At 48.5% G+C, this 25,336-nt stretch overlaps 2 long non-coding RNA genes across 2 annotated transcripts in view; both read right to left on the bottom strand.

The window, feature by feature from the left end:
- LOC311422452 overlaps window positions 1-25,336 on the bottom strand; it is an 86,959-nt gene that overhangs the window by 50,979 nt on the left and 10,644 nt on the right. The window lies entirely within an intron of this gene.
- On the bottom strand, window positions 17,326-18,438 carry LOC311422453. The gene is made up of 2 exons (XR_014685369.1): window positions 18,333-18,438; window positions 17,326-18,137 (listed from the first exon to the last, which is right to left on the bottom strand). It is a non-coding gene; the product is annotated as an uncharacterized lncRNA (long non-coding RNA).

Here is a 25,336-nt window from a genome sequence, read left to right as displayed (position 1 = left end):
ATTGCCAGCAGTGCAGGGAGAGGCTGGTGGCACCAAAGGGTACCCCACCCTGGGGATGCACAGACCTTCCTTCCCTGATCCTGCTGCCCTCTGGAGTGTTATTACTTGGAAAAAAAATAAATTAAGGTCACAGTGAGCTGCCTCCTGTAGCAAACCAGCCCCACTGTCAGCCTTCACACTCCATAGGATAAATTTCTGCTACACCTCAGCACAGACTCCTTCAGACCTTTGCTGGCAAGATATTTCCGCAAAAGGTAAAGCTTTAGAGAAGGTCAGAGCTTCCTATTTTATCTGCAGCCAGTTCAGAGGCAGCAATGAAAGCCACAGATGTCCCTGAGATATCGGGAAGCGTTCGAGCCCTGGAACTGTCAGGCTGGGTTAGAGCAGGCGGACGTTTAACCTGGTCTGTTCCCTGCCCACAGCCAGCACCGAGGGCTCTGCTGCAAGGCGCAGGAAGCCTTACAGCAGGTGGACGCGAAACCTTTCCCCAGGGAAATCTTCTCCCTGACCCCAATTAATGAGAAGCTGCCTGATGCCCTGAAGCATGGAAAGAAACACCACGGGGAGAAGCTGGAGGTGGACAAGGGCTGCGTCCAGGGGAAGCAGCAGCCACCTGCCTGCTACGGCTCGCACTGCAAATGGGTCTGCAAGGGGGCTTAAAGGCATCTTAAAGTGCATTTTCCTGCCATAAAGCGAGACGCTTTCTTCCTTGGGAGCCGAAGGGGGTCTCCTGGGCTGAGTTTCATTTCCTCCATAATGAAAATTAATAGCAACGGGAAGGACCGAGGCAAGGAGGGGAGGCTACGGCTTCCTCCCACTCCGCAGCTCCATGCCTGCCACTCCACTGCAAGCCTGCTGCAGTCAGAAGAAGCAGGCAGTCACTACATTTTAATTATGTCAGTAATATATTTGCAGCCAATATTCCCCTCGGAGTCCACACAATAACCATTTAAACACAAGGTCAATTTGCTTGCCGTAACAGACCGCAGCTCTCTGAGGTTACTCATTTCCACAGCGTGCTCTCTTCCAGGCAGACAACTTCCCTCCCCTGTGCCTCCTGCTCCTGTTACCCCTTGCCAGCCTTCTTCCCAGGGAGAGGATTTCTGGCCAAAGCCAAAAACAAACAAGGAGGAAGGCAGCCATTCCAGGAAGATAAAAGCTAGCTGTGGGAAAAGCTAGGACTTCGCAGGGGAAATCTGGATTCAGGCTCAGAAAGGAGCAGTGGGAGCAGCCCTGGCATTTTTTCTGGACAGATGGTTAGAAGTTAAAAAGGAGGAGAAAAAAAAAAAAAGGATTGACAGTTAAGGCATGTGAATGTCAGAAATATTAAGAGACCTATAGCAGATAGACCAGCCAAGGGCAGCAGTGAAGGCTTCTTGTAGGAAGGAACAGAATTTCCACTGCTTGGGGCCTAGGAGTTATTGATACGATCGTGCAAGTAATAGGAGTGAAATGAAGAGAATTAAATAGTCTAAGGAGCAATCGTGAATTAAGCAAAGCCAAATGGTGACTTGGGGGAAACAGATCGATGTTTAGATTTTTAGATTTTGACCCTAAAAGTCCTGGAGAGGCGAGAAGTGCCGAGTGCTGTGCACCCTGAAGTAGTTTTGCAGAGGTGGCACGGAGCAGGATGCTCCTCCTGCTTCCACCCACCCTGAGACCTTCCACACTGCTAACACCCTACCTGCAGAAGGGGTTGTGCTGCAGTCCCAAAACACAACCTTGCTGTTCTGGGACTTGTTGGGAGCCTACAGTTGTGAAAGGGATCCTGGATGCCCCCTTGCTGCTGCCCCAAGTGCTGCAGCAGTGCCCCAGCAGAGAATTTCTGCCTCTGGCAGCAGGACCCCAGCCTGTTCTGGCTCTCCTCACTTTCCCCGCGTTCACCAAGCCCACCTCCACATATGTTCGGTACTTTGGGTTCCTGCAGAAGCTCCATCGATGCAAGAATTTCTGGGAGGCTTCCAGGAGCGGGGAAAAGAAACAAAGTACAATTTATATATATTTATACAGAGACAAACTGGCATGGAACTCAGGAAATCACGGACTTTCTCCTTCCCAGATGCACACTTCTCCTTCCCAAGGCCTCCAAAATCAGGACAACCTCTCCACCAGCCCACAGGAACACTGCCCCCAGGTCCCACCTTGCCCCTGGCTGCAGGAGGAGCAGGGAGGATGCTCTTGGCCATGGAGAAGCTGCACAAAGCCCCACACCACAGTAACGTGTCCTCCTACCAAGGCATTTCGGGGAGAGAAACTGGGGAGAGAAATGTCTGCACACAACACTAGTTAACAACAGGCCTCCTCCACGGGGTAACAGCATCAGCAGCAGGCTCTGAAGACAGAACCAGGAGAGGCAAATTTGAGGGACGATTCTCACTCAGGCTTTATTTGATTTTTAATATTCATGAGCATTCCCAGCAGGGGAGCTGGAATTTTTCACTCCGAAATCTCACTGCTTTATAAAAGCCTAGTTAAGCTCTTTGGTGGAAATAAAGAAACTATGGCCCTGAAGGTCACTGCCTGCCACCCCACGTCCCAGAAAACTCACAGCTCTTCCTTGCACAGCCCATGGCCAGGAAATGCCCCCGAAGTAGCACATGGTACAGCAGAGGACCTCACGAATGCTAACCCAGGTCCTGATGCTGCTTGAAGAGGATTGAATTTGTCTTGTCTGGGAATGAGGCAGACCCCAGGTGGGGCTGGAGATCAGCCTTCAAAGGACAGGAGGAGTTCAGATAAAGTGAGGACCTGGACTTCTAGAACTTAACTGGAGGAGGAACTTCCTCCAAGGGATGATTTTATAGGCAAAGCAAGGCCTGGACACACTGAAGATGAGCTCAGCTGAGCAGATCGCTCTTTCTACATGGTCTGATTCATGTGGAGGGCACAAAATTTGCAGTTTTCTGAAGAAGTTCTTTGGTGAAGACGTGTTTTCGACCAGTTTTCAGCCAGGACATTCTGCAGTGCTGCCCATTTTTTCAAGACTTTACTTAGATTATGGCTGCTCCTGCTAGAGGAACACTTCCAAATCTGAGATTGCTTTTGAAATCGCAGTTGTGCTGAAGCCACTGCACTGATTTCAGTATGACACAGCCCCGTGTTCAAAGGCTGCTCAAGAACTGCCTGAATTCTCTTGTCATGGAGAAGTGGGCACCTGCTGGAGATGCCCGAAGCACAACTTGTACCAGGCTGGCTCCTCTCAGAGCACCAGGGGACGTGTGCTGGTTGCAGGACAGAGGGGAGGGCTGGATTTATCCCAGCGCTGAGTCACAGCCAGATGCTCCTTCAGTGAGTCACGTTCCTGGCAAAGGGAAAGGTGACCGGACTGACAGGGACTTCTGCATCCCAAATCGTGTTGCATCGTGTGGAAGTGACGGCAAAGAAGAAATCTGCAGGTCTCCACACTACAAGCAAATCTTGGGACAGCAGGGGCTGGATCTGCTCGCTCTGCAGTATAACAACCCATTCCAAGAGTCTGTGAACGAGGTCAATGAAGCACTTGGGAGACAATTCTGCAATTTCTTTGAAGATAGCATCATCTGTTTTATTGTTTCCAGCCACAGAACCTTTAGCTAGAGTTACTCCAGCCTCTACCAGCAGTGCTGACTGAAAATCGCTGTCCTCCTAACATGGGACAGTTCTCACCTCTGCCCAGCTGATGTAAGGATTCTTCGAATACCTATTTCAATTTTTCTGTCTTCATTTTACAAAGCTCCTGCCTGCTCTCACTGCTCGCAGCAGTTTCACCCCCTTCCTTGAGGAAAAGGCTGAATCAAATTAAATACATCGTCATGCACATCATTATTTTTTTTTTTTTTGCCTTTTCCCCAGCTGCTCCAGCTATACTGGTGCTGACTGTGATTCTCGCAGCCCTAGGATCTGACACAAGAAGTTCAGCCCAGGCCACAGCCATGACAGGGGAAAAAAACCAAGGCTCCTAGGACGAGTTCCCAGCTCTTGGGCTCAAGGCTGGCCCACGTGGACTACAGAGAAAAGGGCTTGCTGCTGGAAAGGTGCTGTCTACATCGGGGGTAACTAAAAGAAACGAAGGAAAACAAGCTCCTTTCAGCCTCTAAGATTCTTGTGCATTTCTATTAATTAAAAATCCAAACGTAATTTGTCAGGAGATTAACTTAGGTGCTACAGCCAGCTCCCAGAGCAGGTAATTGCATTTTGTCCTCGCTGCTACACTTCACTTCCCCGCTCCAAACGGTGCTGCCTCCTTTTCATTATCCCAACCTAACGCGCTCCAACAAGTGTATTTGGGATGTCAGGGTGTTACACGGCTTCACCCCACACACCAGCAATCAAGGCACAAAAAGACCAAGTGATGGAAGAGTCGGTGCAGATCCCAACCGGAGAACTGGGAAATGCTCCATCTCCTGCTCACCCTTCCCTGTGCTTCACACCATTAATTTTTAGCCACGGAGGGACAGTTCCTTATCAGTAACCCTCCCCTGCCCCGCAGGACTTATTCAGGGAACCCCAGGGCCAGGCTCCCACCCTATAACCCTGCTTCCAGCATCTCTGGGGCTTCAGCCTCCCAGCCAGCCTCCAGCACCCCAGGCCTGGATGCTGGGAGCTAATCAATACCAGAGGAACAGATTAAGGGACTGGTTCGCAGCCATCAATCAGCACCATTTACACAGGAACTGTCAGGCTGCAAATAGAAAAAGAGGTGATGTGAAACAATCCTGTCTGAAGGTTTTCAGCACTCTTTACAAATTGCTGTGGTGAATAACTTGTTGCCTGTATTTATCCCTTTTCAAATTGTCTCTTAGCTACAGTCATCCATCTTCATTCCTCCCCGCTTGCTCCAGACACTCTCTGCTGCTACCTCATTATTTTACATTTGTACACTGCCACTTGGCTGTGCCTTGCTCAGAGGCGCACAGCGAGCCCAGGAGGATTGATCCTTCCCTGGGGCAATGCCTCTGGCCTCAGGGCTGGTCCAGCACTGGCCTTCACACCGAGGGATGGAGCACTGCCACCAGGACACCTGGGGGACAGAGGGACAGCGCTAAGGGCCTTGGAAAGCAAAGCACCTGATCCATATAATGGAGGTTTTATAGAAAGGAGGTTTTACTGGCCAAGGTGGGGCTTCCCTAGAGCACTTTTACATCAATGGCAGGTCAATTTATTTTTTCCTTTTTTTTTTTTTTTTAAGAAAGAAATTACAAGTCCGAGATGCCACCAAGAAACAGACGTCATGCCAGGCAGCACACGGACAGGCTCCAGCTGTGCTGTGTCTTGCAGCACCCTAGGAAAGCACCCAACACACAGCTAGCATATGTCTCCCCATCTTCAGAGTGGCTTCCACCAGCTCAGTGCTGTTCCTCTCCAGCTCTCAAGCTCCTGGAGGAGTGCCATGGCCCTCCTCTCCCCCTGGCTGCAGGCACACACCTCCACCAGATTTTCCCCATCCCTCAGCTTTTCTCTCCTTCATTTGCCAATCATGACTGGATACTTTGCGTGTTTTCACTGGCCAGCATCTCCAAACCACCGCTTCCTCTAATTTATACTCTGCACTGACTCATTTTATTTGCCACCGAGAGGAGTCCAGGGAACAGTGTTTGTATAAAAGATGCTACACAAAATAAACTCGTATCGTGCCATAAATCTCAGCCAAAGCACAACTAAGATGGGCGCAAAATTATAGGCTGCAAGTAGGTGGTTTGAGAGCGCTCACTTATGTGGGAGGGCAAAACCATTCCCTCCACGCCAGCCGTCGCTGGGGAAAGCTCTGTAGCTCGTGTTATTCCAGCAGCCAGGCTGGGGAGGGCTCTTCTCTTCCCATCCATAACTCTAAAGGTCAGGTTTTGTTAAAAGAACATTGACAAGATCAAAGCCCCAACGCCCTGGGGACTGTGTATATCTGTCTCAGGAGATGACCCTGCCATTTAAAGGAAAATAAAACAGAAATGCCTTGGTCAAGGGCAGCATGTAGCTCAGTGGCAGGAGCCGGACAGACCCAGAGATACCACATGTCCACATTGTGCCAAAGGGAAAAAAGATGGGGTTGAACTTGTTCAACGTTCAGATGTAAATGGGAGGAAAGAATCACAAAACCAGAGCAACATCTTGAAGGAGGAAGAGCTTTGGGGAACAGAAAGCAATCCTAGAACACTAAATGTTCCCTGTTCTCCAGGAAAGGGAGGTGTCAGGGTGTGTGCCACTGCCCCAGGCTCCATCCTCAGCTTCCCGTGCCAGCCAGTCCATCTCAAAGCCTCCTCCATTTCACTGAATCACAACTACTTCAGACATCCTCTGTTTTCCCTTTCTCCCTAATTGAAAAGCAGACTCCAAAAATCACTGTGGGCAGCAGCCCTCGGTCTCAGACTCATTCCCATTTCTTCCTGCTGAGATAATCTCGACTTCCCAAATCAAGTGGCAAGGGGCTGAGTGCCCAAGCCCGGTGCCAAGAGCCATCCCATCATCTGTGCTGCTGGCTAGCTCTCATTGGCCCCAATTTATTCAGTACCAATGCTAGCAGCCTGCTAACAGACAACCTTAAGAGCTCTTCCCTTCAATCCAGGCCCTGCCTTTTGCATTATGTAACATCTCTCCGCCTCAACTATTCCCCAAGCTGAAAAGCTGTTCGTATAATAGATGAATGCTCCGGCTGGACGTTTTTATTTTTATTATGTTTAATTCACTTTATCCATTGCTAATTTCCCCTTTTGCTATGTGCCTGTCAGGAATCCATGTCTCAGCAATTCACGGAGCCGAGCAGCCTGAGCGTATATCAGCCCTGGAAATAGCACCCCAGCGGCTCGGGCTTGCTGACAGAGCTGCCGAGCATCACTGATCCACAGTGATCTGCCTCTGGAGGCACAGCACGCCGGGTCAGATGGGGTCACCGGCTTCCAGCTCTGTTTCCCTGCTTGCCTCCCCCATATCCTCCCTTCCCAGCTTCACTGCTGCTGTATAGGAGCCCCAGCAGCCCCCTCCGAGTCTCCCCAGAGGGATGGCAATAGGGAAAGGCAGCAAAGGAGCTGTGACCTGCTGCTTCAGAGGGATGAAAGGACCAGTTCTCAGCACTGGGGTCACAGCTGAACCAGTTGCCAGCCAATTGCCAGGCTCCACACACCCAGTAATCCCACTGCCAACAGCATTGGCATCACCGTCCTCTGCAGGCAGCCAGCAGCACGTGGAATAATCCCCAAGGTTACACAGGAGGTCAAAACCAGAGCTCCTCCCCACGAGCCACAGACAGAACTCATCTGCCACCCCAAAGCCTGGGACTGCTGCTGCAAGGCTTGCTGTTCACCTCGCAGCCAGCAGCTTCAAGTCCAAATTGCCCCAAATGGCAGCTCAAATAGGTTATCGTACAGCAGCAAAGAGCACTAGAAATTGAGTTCGGTGCAGAACAATTATTTTGATATGCCAGCCAAAACTGAAGCAGCTAAAAATGTTCTTTTCACGTCTATTGAAAATAAACCACTTTCTCATGGAAATAATGCCTTCCTCCCCCCCTCCCATCCTTCACAGCCCCTGTACGTGCAATCATATCATTTGGAGTTGTGCAAAATGTTTAGCTCTTTCTGCTGAAAATTATTAGTCCGATGTGGCGTGAGCTCATGAATAGCTCCAGTCAACAAATTGTGTTTTCCAGCACAGGAAAATAGGCAGCCTCCCCCACTCCTTAAATCAGCTCTAATTACAGGAGCAGAAGAATCAGAGATGCCCTCAGAGATGGCAAGATGAGTGTTACTCGATATAGACAGGACTGGCAGAAATAAAGCAAAATTTTCCTGAATTGGGAGCCAAAGGAAATGTCTGGGGTGGGTTGGGCTTGGTAGCATCAAGGGCAAGTTATTTATGCCCTTCTCTGATGGTCGTGCCTGTAGCAGCCTGCCCTTCCCCACCACATCTTTACACCCTCCAGCGGGCTGAAGGAATTGTCTCCATCTCCATCAGTGTCCAGGCAGCCAAAACTGCGTGTGGAAACAAACCTCCCCTCACTTTCTCCACCCAAAACAAGCACTGCTACCTGCTGAAGAGCCCACAGGGATGTATGCAGCCACATCTAACCAGCATGAACCAAGAGAGAATGTGACAACAGCTTCGGCAGCGTTCACCTTGCCTCCCCCCAGGTCTATGTTTAGGACCAGCAGGGCTCGTAACCCTTCCAGCCTCCCACCAGGCAGCATCCGTGCAGATAATTCTCCTCAAAGCTCCGCTGCTGAACAGAGATCTTAACCGTGGACAGCAAGAAGGAGAGCAGGCTGACAGGATGAAGCATCGCCCTTTAAACCCTGCTGTTAAGCCATCATCCTTTTAGATGAAATGCTTTGGGCTAGAGACCAGTGGTTGGTATTTTTTTTTAGCACCTAGTGTAACCGTAGTGTAACTGGCCTCCAGCTGCAGTGCTTGGACAAGGATAGGCAGTTAGCTAATAACAAAACCACAGATTTCCAAACTCTTCACAAAAAAAGAGGCAGGAATTACTGTGAGCATTTTACTGATAAGGTGATGGACATGGAAGTGCTTCGGGTTGGAGATCCTGGGAGAACATCCAGCACCCCAATCATCCATTTGCATCCACAGCTGGGACCAAATAATCTCACAGCCCAACAGCAAAACCAGAAGCAGGCTCTGCTTCTCTTGCTAGCAGACTAAGAACAAAACATTTCCTAAAACCATTAGAATTCCAAGGCTTTGTAGAAAGGTAGAAAAATTGCAGGTAGCATTTGCGGTATCTTTCAGAATACTCCCCATCCAGCAAGAGACAAAAGAAAGAATTTAATCACAAGGAGGAAAAACATTTGACCAAGTTGAGGGTTTGTTTGATCTCATCCAGAAATTCTGCCCTGGGCCATCATTTGAATCAGGTTTTTCTTCAGATTCTTCTTATTTTCCCATAATTACATTCCTTTTAATAAGCATAACTTAGTAAATATAGAACAAGAATGCCCAGTTTCACTGCTTCTGCTAAAAAAGAAACACCAATTAGAGGAAAACAAGAGCATCAAGATATGGAAGTGTGTAAACTCACAGCCATTAGATGAACTGTCGGAATGTGTTGCTGGTGTATTTTATCTTCCCCAAATCAATTTCCAACTGACCATACGAATTCACATCTGGCATTACTGCTTTCCTAGAGCCACATCAGACATTTGAAGCCTGCAGAGACAGCAATCCCAGGGCATTCCCAACAGCAGAAGTAACCAAAAATATGAATACAGAGCCAACAGAAAACAAAACCTAACCAGGTAGGTGGATTTTTTCCACACTTTGACATATAGATAAAGCTCTCAAAAATATTTTCAACCCCTCTCATGAACAAACTGAGACCACTAAGCCTTGCTGCATGTATTAGAGCCCCTACCCAAGGGCCTAACCCACTTCCAACCCCCCTGCTTACACAGAGCAGAAGACAGGCTGGGCCATCCCAAGCTTTATCACTTTTTTCACTTATTTATTCTCATTGCTTGCATTGAAGCACAGGAGATGGCCATTGTGGGACAAGTCATACCCAGCAGCAGAGATGGAGCCCTGGTCCATAAAGACCCCAACACCCCTTAGGACCTTCTTCTCCTCCTCCCCGTGCACACAGGACATGGGAAGCACACAGGACAGTGCACTGGAAGGTAAAGATTTTCTGTCAGAAAATACAACTTTTGAAGATCTCACTAGAAAATCAATTATTTCAGGACAACCAGCAATCTTTTACTTGGAAGGATAAGAATTATTGAGCTGCAGGTCGAAAAGAGAAGAAATATTTTGGACTATATCTAAGAGGAAACACAGGGAGAAATAAGTTAGCTCAACGCTCTTTAGCAGATTAAAACTGGAAATTAAGCAAGCTGGCGTGCAAATGGGATCACATTTGATAAGCAGAGTGACAATGCAGTAGGAACACCAGCAGAAAAAGATACAGGAAGGCAGAACAATATTTACCAGAAGCAGGAGGTAAATATTTTTATAGAGCATACAGTGTGTGCATCTCCCTTGTTTTCAGCATTGCTCTGGGTGTAACTACATGCATTGAGCAGAACGTAATGGGCCTTGGAAAATTGGAAGAAGGCATTGTACAGAGCAGAAACGTGCTGCATGCCACAAAGGTTAACGGTGGAAGCTGTAAGACAGGCTGTCAGACAGAAGCACGTTGAATCAATGAGAATATACTACCCGGTACACTCGGTGGCAGTTTTAGCTCGTCCTTTATCAAAAGTTGGTGTATATATCACCACGAAGATACCCTGGTCACTTCCCAATGTCCTAAATCAGAGCTCGGGCGTTGTTATCCCCGGCACATTGCTAGCACAGCAAAGAGCTCGTCTGCAGCCAAATGGCATGAGCAGACAGATGGGCAGAAGGGGGAGATTCTGTAGAAAAGCAAATCAGCCCAGGGAAGGAACAGTTTGGTGCTCACTTACAGACTGCAGAGCCTGTGGTTTGTTTATCGTCTTTTGAAATTGCTGGCCTTGGAAGTAGGAGAGGGAGAGGACGAAGGGAATTCGTGAGGTCTCCTGGCTGGTGTGCTGAGTTCAACGGGCAGCTTACCCTGCCTGGACCTTAGAAGAAGAAAAAGTGCAAAAGAAAGAAGAAAAGTGCAAAAACCTTGTGGTCAGTGTCAGCAGGTGTCCCCCAATGGGCCACACTGACACCTTTGACTTCTCAAGTGCTTTCCATCAAGGGCTGCACTTTCCCATCACAGCACAGGGGTTCTCATTAGGAGTAATTTTGCATCAGGGAGATGCAAGCTACATGCTCATTAGGCACCAGGTTCTCAGAATTACTTCTGTGCCTGCTAGACCCATGTCCTCCCCAGCTGCCAGCCAAGGGCAGGGACACCCCAAGACAGACAGCTTGCTGCCTCCTGACATTTTGGGGTAGGACAACTTGTGCCCTGTTATTGCTCCTGAGAAGCCTCCCTCTGATCCTGAGAAAGCTTTTTTTAAAATATGGCCATTTAATTATCTGCCTTCATACTTACACCGAGCTCATCCAAAAATCCAGTCCGAGCAGAGGATGAAGCTAGAAGAGGCAGTGAAATCTCACAGCAATGTTCTTCCCTCAGTGACTGTTACAGCAGCAGAAAACATGGCCCGAATAACCGGATCATTGGATCCTCACTCAGATAGCATAACAGGCTCGTCGTATGAAAATACTCCTTCCCTCTGGATAGTTCTTTTTGCTGGGCTGGTTTTTAAGAGTAGGAGAAAATTTGAAGAAAAGCAAGCCTTGATACTAAAATATTTTGATTTCCTCTTTATTTGCTTCTGAAGTGGAAGAGGATTTAGTTCAGCTTTTTTTTTTCCTCCTTTTTTTTTTTTTTTTTTTTACAAGGCCGTGACCAAACAGAAACAATTGGTATATGTTTCCGTAGCCAGTGTCACAGCAGCAGCTTTGCTGCTGATTCGGGAATGTTACCTACAAGCGTGCTAATAAAAGCACGGGCATACATGCACACACAGAGGCACCTAAAAGCAGTGGAGCAAAGCAATTCTCTGGGAGTAGCAATACAAGTCAGAGTCAATCTCCTTTCACCTTATGCCTCATTAGAGGAGAGGTTCTTCTCTGCCTGAGCTGGGTTTTGATATTAGCTTTCAATTACCCAGTGTACATTTTAAACACTTCCCCAATTACCTCAGCCACCTCTCTCCCATTACAGCCCCACAATCGATATATGGGCTATATTCCTTCCCCAAACTCTGGTGGAATATAAAAGGCAGCCCAGATAACTGCATCCTGCCTGTAATCCTGCCGAGGGGACATGCTTTCTTACCCTCTAATGTAATGTCACTCCCTCCCCAAGCTGAGCCTGCCTCGGTCGCTGCATATCACCTCAGCTCGCTAATGATTATTATCTCCTCCAGCAATAAATAGAAAGACTCCGAACTGATTCCGCAAGGATATTTATTGCCCAGGGTGCCCTTTGATCCTGTTTAGTCTAATTGAGCCTGGCACACAGCTCCAGGTTGCTAATGTATTTCCACCATAAACTATATCTGCAGACAGATGGAAGTCGCACGATTGCCTCCTTTCGCCGCTATTAGCGGAGCAGTCGGCTCCTTACTTTTACTTACAATTTAATTACAAGGCATATGGAAACGTTGAGAGCACCAAAGCCAAGGGCCTTGCACAGATCTCGGTACTTCTTTTGCCTCCAAGCCACCTCCCTCCTTTTTCAAAGGCTTGAGAAAGTTCTAAAGCATCCCCTCTGGCTGCGCTCGGGGCAGGGATCCCTTTGGGAGCCACGCATGGGGACCCTGGGGAAGATGCTCCTGGTTTGTGTGAACTCAGAGAGAAGGAAACAGCAGCTGGAAAAACCTCACCTACATTTCCCCTACAACAGGGCAAGGAGCAGAGGATTTTGGTGAAAGCTGATCGTCATCCCAAGAGGATCACTGGCATTGCCAGGCTGAGCCAAGCAGCTCAGGGACATGTCCCGCTGCCACCAGACCTGGTGGTTGGCTTGGACAAGGACCTGAGCATAGCTGGAGGTGCTCAGACCTCCTCAGCTAATCACCTGAGCATTTATTAAACAGCTCTCTGAAATTAGTGAAGAGCAAGATGCTTCAAACTCCTGCCTGGTTTTAAATATCAAGATGCCATTAGCTGGGCTCATCTCCTTCCAGGAAGCAAATGGGGAATGGTGGCAGCTCCTGGGCTCTCAGCATCCACTCTCAGCTCCTTTTGCTCCACATTACACAAGGATTCAGCCACCTAGGCCTTGCTAGAGAAGGATGCCTTCCAGCTGCTCTATTTCTTGTGCTTTTCACCCCAAAGCAAGCTGCACACTACCAATAGCCAAGACACAACTAGCCTCTGGCTGCTCTAGGTGTCCCGGTGCAAGTCAGAGCACAGCAGCAGGCATGGACTGAACCACAAAGCTGAGCATCTCGAGCCCAGGGCGATTTCCCCCTGAAGGCTGACTCCTTCCCTGGCACTGACAGCATCTTCCAGGAAGGATGCAGAGGAGAAGGACACGGCCCTGGTGGTACGGCCCCGCAGCCCTTCCTGAGGGAAGCCCACTCGAACAAGCTGCTCCCGCTGCAGCTCAGCCTTTCCTGCCGCCTCGTTATCTGCTATCTCCTTGTTGTGTTTCACTGCTCTCCGATGGAAACAACAACAATAAAACAGAACCTGAGGATGGAAACGAGCAAAAGAAGGGGAGGGGGAAGGGAGGGATGGAAACGTGACATTCATCTCTTCCCCCCCCCACTTCAGAAGATGCCTGACAATTCTGTTGCTGAGTAAATGACAGTTGTATTCAGGGAGATAATTGAATCCCTGTCAATTAAGCAGAAAAATCAGATCAAACCTACAATAAGATCCCTGTAAAAAAAAAAAAATAGAAAAGGATAAGAGGAAGAGACAATGAAAGCAAACAACTTGTACAGTGTGGTCCAAAGCACTGCGGGCCCGAATTATCCCAAGACTGATGTATCCTGCTGTGGGAGAGGGCAGACGTGAACCTTCTGGAGCAGGAACGCTGCCATCCATCTCCCACAGCTTGGGATCAGTGCTGTGGTCCCACAGACTGCATGCACCTCCCATCCCCCAGCTGGCTCGGGACATGAGCAAACCCCGACCTGTCCCCATCCCTCACCTCTCAGAGCCCAAAATGCCCGTAGTGCTGAACTGGAAAATTCCACCCTATAATCCTGCTGAGAAACTCACAAGCAAAATTCCCACTGTCCTTGCCAAGCAGGATGTTTGTTCCCATCCCAAACATTGACCGCACTGGATAACCCTGAGTCAGCACCAACACTTCCACGTCTCTCTCTTCTCACTTTTTTCCTTCTTTCGCTCCTCTACAGAGAAATCCACCTCTTTCACTCCCTGCCTTTACTTTACCTGTGCTTTTCTTTCCTTCCTCAATTTCCATCCCATTTCCCTGAGTTCAATTTAAGCCGAATTGCTTTCCTGGTGCCACTGAAACACAAGGATTGCAAAAGCCATTTAGAAACGGGTGCAAGACATTACATAAAAAAATATTTAAGGAAGGAATTCACCAGTAAATGGAATCAATATATTCCACGTGAAACATTACCGGGAACAGGAAAACAACAAAGGAGCGAAGTCAGACCCTTGTTAAGTGCACCACAACTACTCAAAATGCAGAGCTGGTAACGTGGTAGCACACAACCAGCAGCATCCCCGTTCCTGCTGCTGTGCTCGCCCCAGCTGCCGAGCCCTGGCTGCAGCACAGCCCTGCACAAAGCGATGATCTCTTGCTGTTTCGGGGATGCTGGGCTGAGGGAGCCCGAGCTGTTTCCTCTGGATCCCTTCTCTCCGCACTGCTGCCAGCGCAGCCATAGATCACCAGCTCTGGCACTTACCAGCCGCATTTCGGATGCAGCAGGCAGGCGCTGAGGATGGGGAGAAGGAATTTACATAGCGATTCTAGACCCAGAGGGGGAATAAATCCACAGCCGGTTTTGGAAGGCGATCCTGCAGCAGAGCTGGCTCCACACTTGCTTATCTTTGTCTGAGCCCTCTCTGTGATTAATTCAGATGCCCACGGACACTGGTGGCACGGAGGACTCACTCACAAGAGCAAGCAAATCCCTGCTGGACCCTGGGAATTGTGCTGTGCTACTCTCCTCACACATTCATGAGCATTTCCCTCCTCAAACCCAGCTTAACAGCAGCCTTTCCACCTTATCACACCGTCAGCAGGCAAACCTTCACCTGGGGGAGTTTGGAGTCCCCCTGAAGGGAACAGAGCTCTGTGGGAAACACGGGGACACTCAGACCTGCTCCCCACAGACCAAGGTGTGGTTTCAAAACCTAAAAAGCTCCTAAAGCCAGGCTCAGGGGTAAGTGTGCAGACATTTTCAGAATATACAAGCAATCTGGAGCTCAGACTAGTTGGCAGTGATCACAGTGGCTTCTCTGGGATGGAATTAAGAGGGCCAGAGCCCTACCAGCACAGCTGGGCACATCACATCTTCCTAGTCCCCTTCTGCTCCCCCACAGCTCTGCACCCCAAGCAGCACAGCACCCTGCACCACTCATGGGCCCTCCTGGATCCATTTTCCCCCCAGCCCAGGGACAGCCTTGCTCTGAGAGGTGAGACAAAATTCCTGGGTTTTGCTTCTCCCAGCTGCTGCCGAATTACCAGCTCGTGTTCCTGCCAGCCCCCGGCTGCCCCAGGAATCCCAGCACAGACAAAACACTCTCACCTCTCCGGGAAGAAATTAAGTTTTCCCTGAGGAAGTAATCAGGCAGTGTGTTCCACTTACTGCGGAGATTAAGAGGCCTCTGCTAATAGCCTGCTTCCTATAGCAGAGTGTGTCAGTGCTGCCTCCCTGTCTCAAGCAGCTCCCAGCACCTCTGGGGCTGCTGCACCCTGCACACCTCTGAGTTTCCTTCATTTTCAGATCCCGTGAAACACCTGCACCTGGATTTCCTTCCTCTCCTCCTCTTGTGCACCCTAAAACACTCCCAGGGACAAGTGATAACCCAATTGAGGGGATAAATCTGGTAGGTAGTTCTTTGCACATCCCCTTTTAGCCATTTTCTCACCATAGTCAACCCAGTTTGTTTCAACATAATGGGGTTGTAAACTCCCCAGTGACCGTGTTACTACCAAGCATGGGTTGTATCAAGCATTTCTATCAAGCCGTGGACACGGCTCTACCCTCTGTAGGTGCATTTAGAGAGTTTCAGGGTAACATTAGCAGAAACTAACAGCAGACTATCAGCCTTAAAACATCCCAAACATCTCCACAGACTCCATGACCTGGTAATTAAATTAATTTTTAAGTGGGAACCGAACTCTTCAGGGGTGCCTTTTGAGCCTGTGACCCCTTGAGTGCCCTGGGTCCAGTAAAGGCACAACCTCCAGTCCAGGTGGAGCCACGTCCATGAGGAAGCCCAACCAGAAGTGGCACCGATGCATCACAAGAGTGGGAAGAGCATCAAGCATAAGAGCTTGCAGAGATTTGCCAAAACACCACCCCAGGCACCCCCTCGATCTGTTTCCAGCCAGACCTCCAAGCTTTATTGTAAATTACCTCTTGCCAAAGGCAGCCCGGTGCTTACAGACAGGGATTTCAGGACAGCATTCCCTCCCACGGGGAAACGAGAGCACCGCAAACCATAATCACTTCTGGATATATAATGGACTAATCAATATTATAGGGATAGTTATCTCCTCCAGCTCGTGTGTCCTTAACAGCAGATAAAATGCTTGTAAAAATAGCTTCCCGTTCAGTGTATGCTGACTGTTTACTTCCAAAGCACAATTCCTCAGGGCTCTTGTTCTGTGGGACTCGTTACCCACAAAGCTTTGGGCATTAACAGATCTGGTGGACCTCACACGGCCTCTGATGATGGAATGTGGCTTTTGTCTGCACTTTTCTACGGCTTTGTTTCTTATTGTTAGCCCCCTGGAAGCCTCCTAATCAAAATGGATTTTGTAGCATAACGTGAAACAAGTGTGCCCTGGAAAGGCCTCAGATGAAATTATGGGTGATGCTCTCCATTTAAACAGCATCTTCACGGCTGCTTTTACCAGACTGATTTCTCTGGCTAGGCACCACAACACACTGCTCCGAGAGGGAAAGATCACAGACCCAATTCCCCAGCAGCAGGTAAAACCTCTCCAGCAGTCCAAGCTTTCTCAAGGCTGAGTCTCCTCCCTCCTCTCCCCAAAACCCTCATCCCTGTCTCCCAATTTTCTCCTGCACCAGTTCACATCCACCCACTGTTTTGGTTAAGGGACTGTAGAAGCAGAGCATGTGGCAATAGAAGTGCTGAATGGTCGCTGTACCCTTCACGGAGCGTATTCAGATCAACATGTAAATTATAGCCCTGCCTGCCTCTTGCTTTGTCCTCAAATGGGCTAAAGAGCACCCAGCAGATGTTCTGGTGCCCATCCAACACCACAGTAAAAGGTTGCTGAAGGAGGGATAATTGAAGAGAAGTGTCAGTGAGGAGGAAAACAGAGATGGATAGCAGCTAAGGAAGAAAAGCCCTCCTTGAGCGTGAAGGACCGTGCTTTCCTTTGAAGCAGCTCAGTGAGAAGCACTCTGTGCCTGCAGGGCAGCAATTTGGGAGAAGGCTGGAACAATCCGACTGTTTTATTACCACTGCCACACAGCTCTGAGAACCCTCCCAACACTCACAGAAGGGAATACTGGAGGGAAAAGACTCTAACCCTGAAGGATAGGCAGCAGGACTGGACAGACACTTGCACTGCCCCTTCCTCCACTTACAATTAGGGACTGCAGCCCAGAAACAGCATCTCCACGAGGCAGGGCCACTTTCTGCATGGGAAGGGACAAAGCCATTTTGGGTTTATGTGACGAGGTTTTGGTGACACTGGAGCTGCAGGGACCCAGGCAGAGTTAAACCATGGTCCCACAGAGGCAGGATGCTCGCAGAGAGCAGGGCACACCAGCACCTTAGGTACCCCTGCTACCACGCACAGAGCCAGCAAGGAGCCTGCTGCCCACTTTTTCCAAAAGCCTTTCCTTTCTGCTCATCACAGAGCCTGAAATAATTCCCCCATGCTATAATGAAAACGTTTACAAGGGCCTGCACATGTTATTTTCTGGTTTGTGGCCCCAGAGGAGCAGGATCTTGCATTCTCTGTATAAACGAGGGCCAAGGTCTCCCTTCCCTCCCACCAGCGTCCAAGACAGATCGCTCCTAGCCAGCCGTGCCGCAGGAGGTACCCACAATTTTTCAAGCACTGTCTGTCAAGAGCACTTAGATGAAAGGCCAAAGCAGCGAGTTGCCTTAACTCCAGTGGAGAGACAGCTGCATATCAGCCCATTACTGCCATGATCTGAGATTTGTTTACTGTCTGGGCCATAGACAAGCAGAACAACTTGTAGCAATGAAAGCGCCTTGGTGCTCCAGCACAGAGCTCTGTAATTTACCAGCTATGTTCATCTCTTCCTCCAGCAGGGAAGCCAGAGACAAAGGTAATCGCTCTAGACAGCATGCTGTGAGCTAGTCTGAATGCCTAAGAAAACAGAACGAGCTGGAAGATGGTTTCCTCTTCTCCCATCACCAAACCACGAACATCCTAGCAAGCCCTGCCGCTCAGGAAAGGAGGCAGAGGCAATCCGAGTCCCAGGAGGCAGGGCAGGGTTAGGTGGTCGTCCTGTGAAGCCAGAGGATTTCTCAGGCCCCACGCATGGTCGATAACTTCTGCAGAGCCACCAATTCTAAGAACCAAACCAGAAGAAAACAAGACTCACAGGTGATTTAAAATATCTTGAAATACACCGAAAATGTTTTCCTTCTAAAATGGAAGTGTGGCCAGTGCCCACAACACTCCCCTGCAACCCCCAAGCGAAAAGCAGCCTCTCCAGAGATTAAGTTAACACTCAGGAACTAAAACAGAGGATAAATGCTACCACCGATGCATTCATCAGGAGAAATCCCTGCTGAGAGCACCTCCATCAAGCCCATCTGGTCTCAGACCACTCGCTGGAGATGGGAGCTCCTGCTCTGAGCCAAAGCTCTGATCGCAGCAAACGGCAGAGCTCTGCCCTCTGATGTTATCACCTGCCTTTCATTTCCACATCAGCTTTCATTTAGCTGCTTTAGAACACCTGGTACCCCACTAACTAATTGAAGATCATTTTGAATCCTGAACATTATCAACTGAATTATGTTTATCACCTATTTTTTTCTCTCCAGTCCTTGAAATCCCTGGCCTGTTTAATTAGCAGACCTTCAGCAAGAGCCTTTTAAAGGCACTTGAGCTTACAATTCCTGTTGAAATCAGATAACCACATCTCTGCAATGTGGCCTCAAACCTTACATTTCAGAGACAAAACAGAGAAGTTCTCCAGCAAGGAAATTGCTGCAGTACCAAAGAACCCCAAACAGAGACGAGGTCCTTGTTACCCGAGCAAGTAATCTAAGTCTAGGCAACAAAATGAGGCAATTAGAGATAACGACCCAGCATTTATCCTTCTCACTGAGGCTCATGGAAATGAGCAGCATTTTGTTGTAGGTATATTTAGCTTTTGGGGGTGGGGAGGGACAGGAAAGGGATTGGATTATTTCCCAGTTAGTTTTCCCCTTAAGTACCGAAAGGAGTTCTTCAGTGCAGACAAGTGATAAAGCAAGCAGATACTGAAGGAAAAGCAGTGAACAAAAGCATCTTTTACCCATCCTGCCTCAAAAGTTTGGATGCTGGCCTTCAAGATGCTTCTGTTGCCCCTGCAGGTTCAGCTGAGCCCAGATCCTGCACCCCAAGCATGGTACGGGGCAATCTGTCCCTAACCAGGATTGTCACACGAGGAAAAGGAGACCAGAAAGGATGACAAAATATTGAATTTTCCCCATGAACTCCATAAACTAAATGGCATTACACAGAGGTGTTTTTAGCTCATGGATCCATAAGGTTTTGCTTTTCTTTCCGTTGCAAATTTATATGTACCAGCATAACTTGTAGCAATCTGGAGGGAATAAGACTTCTCGGGGATATTTTGCAACTTCCACTTAAGCTCAGTCTGTCTTTATATTCACTGTCATCTAAACTGTGAATATATTATTTTTTCCCCAACTTTCCAATTTTATCATCTACCATCAGTGTCATTTATGTGCAATACTGCCTAGATGGGAGCCGAGGATTTTTATTTATTTATTTCTCATTCAGTAACTTCACCTTAATGTGTTATAATACAAAACATAAACAGCCCTTACTGGCTCGGATAGGAAAGTTAATATTTCATTTTCTGTGTTTTATGTCCTGATGGCTTCCTACTAACATCAGAGGTAATTCTCACATATTTCACCAGGAAATGTAATGGGGTGGAAAGACATTCCCTAGCTCTGCAATCGCTGCTCTAGCTGAGACAGATGGAATAGGGACTTGCAGAAATGCATTGGTGGTGTCTATTCTGGACAGACTCTGGGCAATTTATATAAGTTACTAATACGTTTGTCAGGGAGACATCAGACATTTTCTTTCTTTTGTTTGTTCTCCCCACAAATTGGAGAAAAAGAATGGACGCATTTGCCGAGATGCAATCTTTAAGTTAGTGGTGTGGAAAATTGCATTGATACTTCCTGAGCAAAATGATCAACTTTATTGAACAGCAGCAAGAGCTGAACATTTGCATGAGGCTTTTAAAAAGAAATCTTCATCTCCTCTCTATGACAAGTGAAACAGGAAGTAGAGCAATTTTATCTGGATGTACTCCAAGGCACAAGGGCTTAATTGGAGACCAATTTATTTTTGGGACAGAAGAAAACCTATTGATCAAGGGCTACATCGAAATAAGAGATGTAAAATTGGAGACAAATTGAGCTGAATGTGCTTTGAAGAAGGAAATTTGACAGCTTACAGTGCTGGAGCATGTAGCATGGTCCTTTCAGCCTGAAGATGCCAGGTCAAATAACTCACATTCAAGACCTGACTAGGTGTGAGCAATTCAAACAGCTTGGGCCATCTCTTATTTTCATGTCAGGCTGCAGGTTGTCCCCCTACAGCCACCAATATCTCTTGTACGTGCAATTCCAACTTCATCAAGAAAAATAAATGGAATCCGGAAAGTGAATCAAATAACACGGTCCCACAAAGCCCAAGGAAACCAGGCTAGGAGAAATGGAACTATTTTTATTGCCAATATCATTTCTTCACTACTAACAGAAAAAGACCTCATCCCCATCATAATCTTCGCTTCCCAGGTCAAGTCCAAACAGGGTCCTTCTAAATAACAGCAGTGAAACCCATCACTTGGTCTTCTGCACATGGAGAACAGGTGTATATTTATTTCATGTTAGGACCTAAAAGGGTTTCCAGAGAGATTTCTGCCCTGTCCACTCTCCATCGAGGCATATTGCTGTTCAAGTTATTTACAAACAGCCCTGCCTTCCACATCTACAAGCTTTTAACCCTGTTGCCTGGATGGTTTAGGATCTCATCAGTGCTGGCAGACCTCCTTTGCCCTTAATTTTTGGATTTCATAACAAAACTCCTGAATCACTCCAGAACACCACCTTTTTCTGGGTTACAGGTAGATTATCCCCCCCAAGTCCCACATTCTCACTCACAATCCTAAAAAATCACATGAACTCACTCACATCCATACCCAAAAGCTTACTTTCCTGCCTTGAACATCAGAAATCTTTTGTGGATGCACACACGAGTCTGTCCACACTTCAAATAGTTTCGCCATCAGGTATCTGAAGATTGTCGCCCTGATTTCCAGAAGCCCTGGGACTCTGCGAGCCTCGCATTCCCCATTAGATCTCATGTCTGGAACATTGTGGTAAGCGATAAGTTTATTTAAAGGAAAAAAAGTAAAAGCACATAGAAAGCCACAGCAGTCCCAGGACTTTCATTACGATTCAAAGGAAGAACTCCCTGCAACTGCTGTCAGCAGCGTGGCTGGCATTCTGAGCGAGCCTCCAGCACCAGTTAAAAAGAAGCTCTGCCAAAGAGGGGCGGGGGGGAACATAAATAATCCAGCGGTCACAGCTCGCACCAATCGGCTGAGCTTTGTGCTTCCCAGCTCCCTGCCTCAGATCAGAAGCAGCCACATCACACGCTGACATGAAAGCTGCTGCTAGGGTCCTTCCGAGCTTGAAAGACCTGGTCTTGCATTTCCTACTCCATCCCCTTCTTTACCCCTGCTCCTCACTTGCACTCCAAGCCCCTCCCTTGCTCACGGATTTAATTATTCATAAAGTGAGGCTCTATGGACTCCCATTAATCTCTTCCACTCTTCCCAGTTGAGGTGAGCGACAAAGCCACAGCAAAGCACGCAGTGCTGATCAAAGTATCGATCGGCAAAAGATCAGAAGTATTAGGATCACAAGTGCCCCTAGCATTTGCCATCCTAAACTGGAAGTCGGTGCCAGTCGGTCCCACTGCACCCCTAGGACCCAAGCTGCAGGGATGCTTTGCTCTGCCTGCAGGGATGCAGGCACGATGCTCAGCACCAGGGCACGTGCAGCACAAGGGGTTTAATGCTGGCAGCCTGGCCCTCTGGTAAAGGGGCTGCCAAGGAGATTAGTGAAGCAAAGAAATCCTCAGGGCTCATAATTCTGCTCTGGGGATTGGGATAATGGCATTTGCCAAAAGAAGAGGATAAGCCAAGAAACCTTGCTCTGTAACACGCCCTTTGTGCAAGTCTCAAGCAATAGACTCATGCACAGCACCAAAGCAAGCTGCTCTGCTTTCCATCACCCAAATTTCTTGACAAATTCAGCTTATTCTTCACGCTCTGATCAGGTTATGTCCCCTTTTTACACATTTGGGCTTGAGGATTTAGAGGTGTGAGAGAGGGAAGGCTGCATTCAGCCCCAGCTAACAGACAACCCCAGCTGTGCTTTAGGGCAGTGACCAGCAAGACCCATCTGCAGAAGCTGTGGAGGGAAGGAGACTGCCTTGTAAAGTCAGGGACACAAACTTATGGTCATGTTTTAGCCTGAAGCAGCAGGATGAGGAATTTTCAGGCAGCTATTTTTGACACTAAGGATGCTATAATCTCTTGCCCTCTGTGCTGGCTTTGTGCCTGTTCTGTTCCCTAAGGAGATTTTTAAAGGTAAAGTTATAAAACAGGGAGAAAAGGGAAAAAGAAACATGGTTTCGGGTCCCAAGTTAGCATCCAGAAGTATGTGGTGGCCTAAAAACCTCCTATTAGTATCAGCGATGAGCAGAGGCGGAGAGCCCACATCCCACCTGGGAACAACCTGCATGTTTTGGGTGCTGAGGCACCAGCAAGGACTTTCAGGCCAGTATCTCAGGAGGCACACGTGCATCTTCAGTCTGCACACAGAGGGCAACAACCCAAGGATGCAATGTCTCCAGCTTCAGGGGAACAACTCCAGCACTACGCTGCTCTGAGGAGCACCAGTCCCAGTCCCCTGGTCCCCACTGGGCCACAAATACAGAGCTGGATGTCCACATCTAATCTGCTCAGCACAAGCATATTCCCATAGAATGGGGTCCTTACAGTGCAGCACCCATGGGATCCTCAGCAAAGGTGGAGGTTTGTGGCACCCTTCTTGCAGAGGAGTTCCCCTCACCCCCAGGCAGCATCCCCTGCTTGCTTCTGCCCACAAAACACTCAGAATTCACACACGAAGGCCAGCAGGGCTGAACACAAAGCATGTCAACATTTAGCTTTTAAATCAAGGGCTGCAGGGCTCTTTCAAGAGAGATATTCCCTTGCAAGGCACCAGCTTTGAGATGAAACCCACCAGAGACAAGAACACATGAACCTGCAGAGCCTTTGCATGGCAAATCCCCCTTTTGCCAGACACTGCCTGTGTTCTTGTCTTCAAAGCAACTTCAATTCCCTGTATTGTCATCAAGTAGAGGAAAACCCTCAAACCCAGGGGCATGTGAATTCACATCAGTGACTTCATTTCTGCAGTCTCTCAGCTCAGATTGTTGCCTACGGGGCTGAGCTCAGGTCTCTGTGCATGTGTGCAGTTTCACCTCATCACTGCTGAAAAACAGCAAGGTTTTCACATGTTTTAATGAAAATTCATTGTGTTGGCCAGCTACACACTCCATCTCTCCTTGCTTCAGAGGTCAGGAGAGTCCACAGATGACACCTTCATCCCAAGGGCACTGCAAATCCTTACCACCAAGCCTCTTTGGGAAAAAGCCAGCTGTGGGGGCACAGCTAGAGAGTTTGAAAGGGATGCCCATGCTCCCAGGACATAGATGGATAGAGAAGCATACACCTGGACTGAAGCATATCCACAATGCCACCCTGCCAAGGGATACTGCAAAACGAGTGCTCTCATTTTGTAGACACTACCCTGGTCTGTTTGTTCTTCCCCTCTCAGGACAGCACAATTTCTGCACTTCCCAGGATGTCTCAGTAGTTTTCTGTAGCCTGATGAATTTTGCATTGGAGTTTGAAGATGGGAGACACGAGCTGAATATGCTACCAAGTCGGAGCTGATTCCCATTTCAATTCTCCAGGAACACATAAGTGAATGTTTCATTTAATCATCCCATATCCTCCAAGGACTCTGCCTCTCACTGCTGTCTGAGGGCTCCTGTGCATACAAACACACCTTGAGCAGGAAAGCCACCTTCGGTGAAAGCACACAGGTAAACACATGCCCGAGTACCTCTCCTACCACAAAGACACCACTGCATGCGTACAGCACACAGAGCCAGCTTCAAAGCAGCCCAAAGAGCAGCGAGAGCCCCTGGGGGCTGCTGTCACATCTGCACGGGCAGAGCTGCAGCCCCGAGGGTCCTACCCCAGGAAAACAGCTCCGGCAGCACACAGCTTGATGAAGAAGAGCCCAGCCCTGCAGGGAGCTGTCTGGGTACAAAAACTCTCAGTGCTCAGGCTCTGCTGTTCCTCGTTCAGAAAGGATTCAGAAAGGAGAGAGGAAAAAAACACAAACCCATGCCAGAGAAGAAGCCAAGTGAATTGCCTGTTAGCATTCGGAGCACAGGACCTACACTGTTCACCTGGAACCCAGACCAGGCTGTGCAGGGTGGAGGAAACATCCTGCTGAAGTGTTTTGTAAACTTAGCCAAGCAAGGATTTGCTTTGTATACAGAAGGAAATGAGACAGATGTCCTACAGGAAGGTTTGTGGCAAGGACAGGATTTTATCTTAATGTAGCTCTCACCAACAGCATCGAGTGAGGGGCCTCTCAGCCCCTCTGCTCCGATAGATTTGTGGCATCTGGCAAGACAAGGCAGAGGCACAGCTTTTATCAATATTTGACACAAAATCCTGTTTTCTAAAAGTCACCAGCTCCTTTCTGGGAATGCAGGGAAGCAACACTTAGCCAGCCAACTCCATCTCACTGCATTAGGTGATTCTTCAAGGGTGCAGAGAAGTTCCCTCAAGCAGGCAGGCTCCAAGCCACTGTTCAAAACCAATTCTTCAGGCTTCAACTGCCTGAAAACAAGCCTGGAAAAGCTGCGATGCAGCAAGAACATAAATATTCACGTCACTGAATCCCAGGCACTGCAGCCCGGTGTTTCCAGCCCTCCTCAGTGGCCAGGGAAGAAAAACTCTCCCGGGGTGATTTACAAAACCTGTCAAGATGGCCAAAGATGGACCAGAAATAAGAGCTATAAAGGAAATAGGGGAGATTGGGAGCTGAAATTGGAGAGCTTGAAGAGGAAAGTGAAGGACCTCAAGCCTGATGAGGCTAAATCCATAAATCCAGGCTCCCAACATAGGGTTCTTAACGCTGGCAGCTCATGGTCTCAGGACACGGCATGAACCAGTGCTCATGGCTGTGCTATTGGGGTCAGAGCTGCTCCCAGCCCTACAGATCTGAGGGGCCTTCCCTGACAGACACCCTGACACCAGGACACTCATACTGGTGCCAGTGCCACCACCAAACTGGTTGGAGGAGCATGGTGGTGGGGAAGCACCAGAACGTGGCACAGCTGGGGGAAGTAACCTCGGTT

This window comes from Aythya ferina (genome assembly GCF_964211825.1).
Source record: "Aythya ferina genome assembly, chromosome: 22".
Taxonomy (NCBI): Eukaryota; Metazoa; Chordata; class Aves; order Anseriformes; family Anatidae; genus Aythya; species Aythya ferina.
This window is presented reverse-complemented; position numbering and strand designations above follow the sequence as displayed.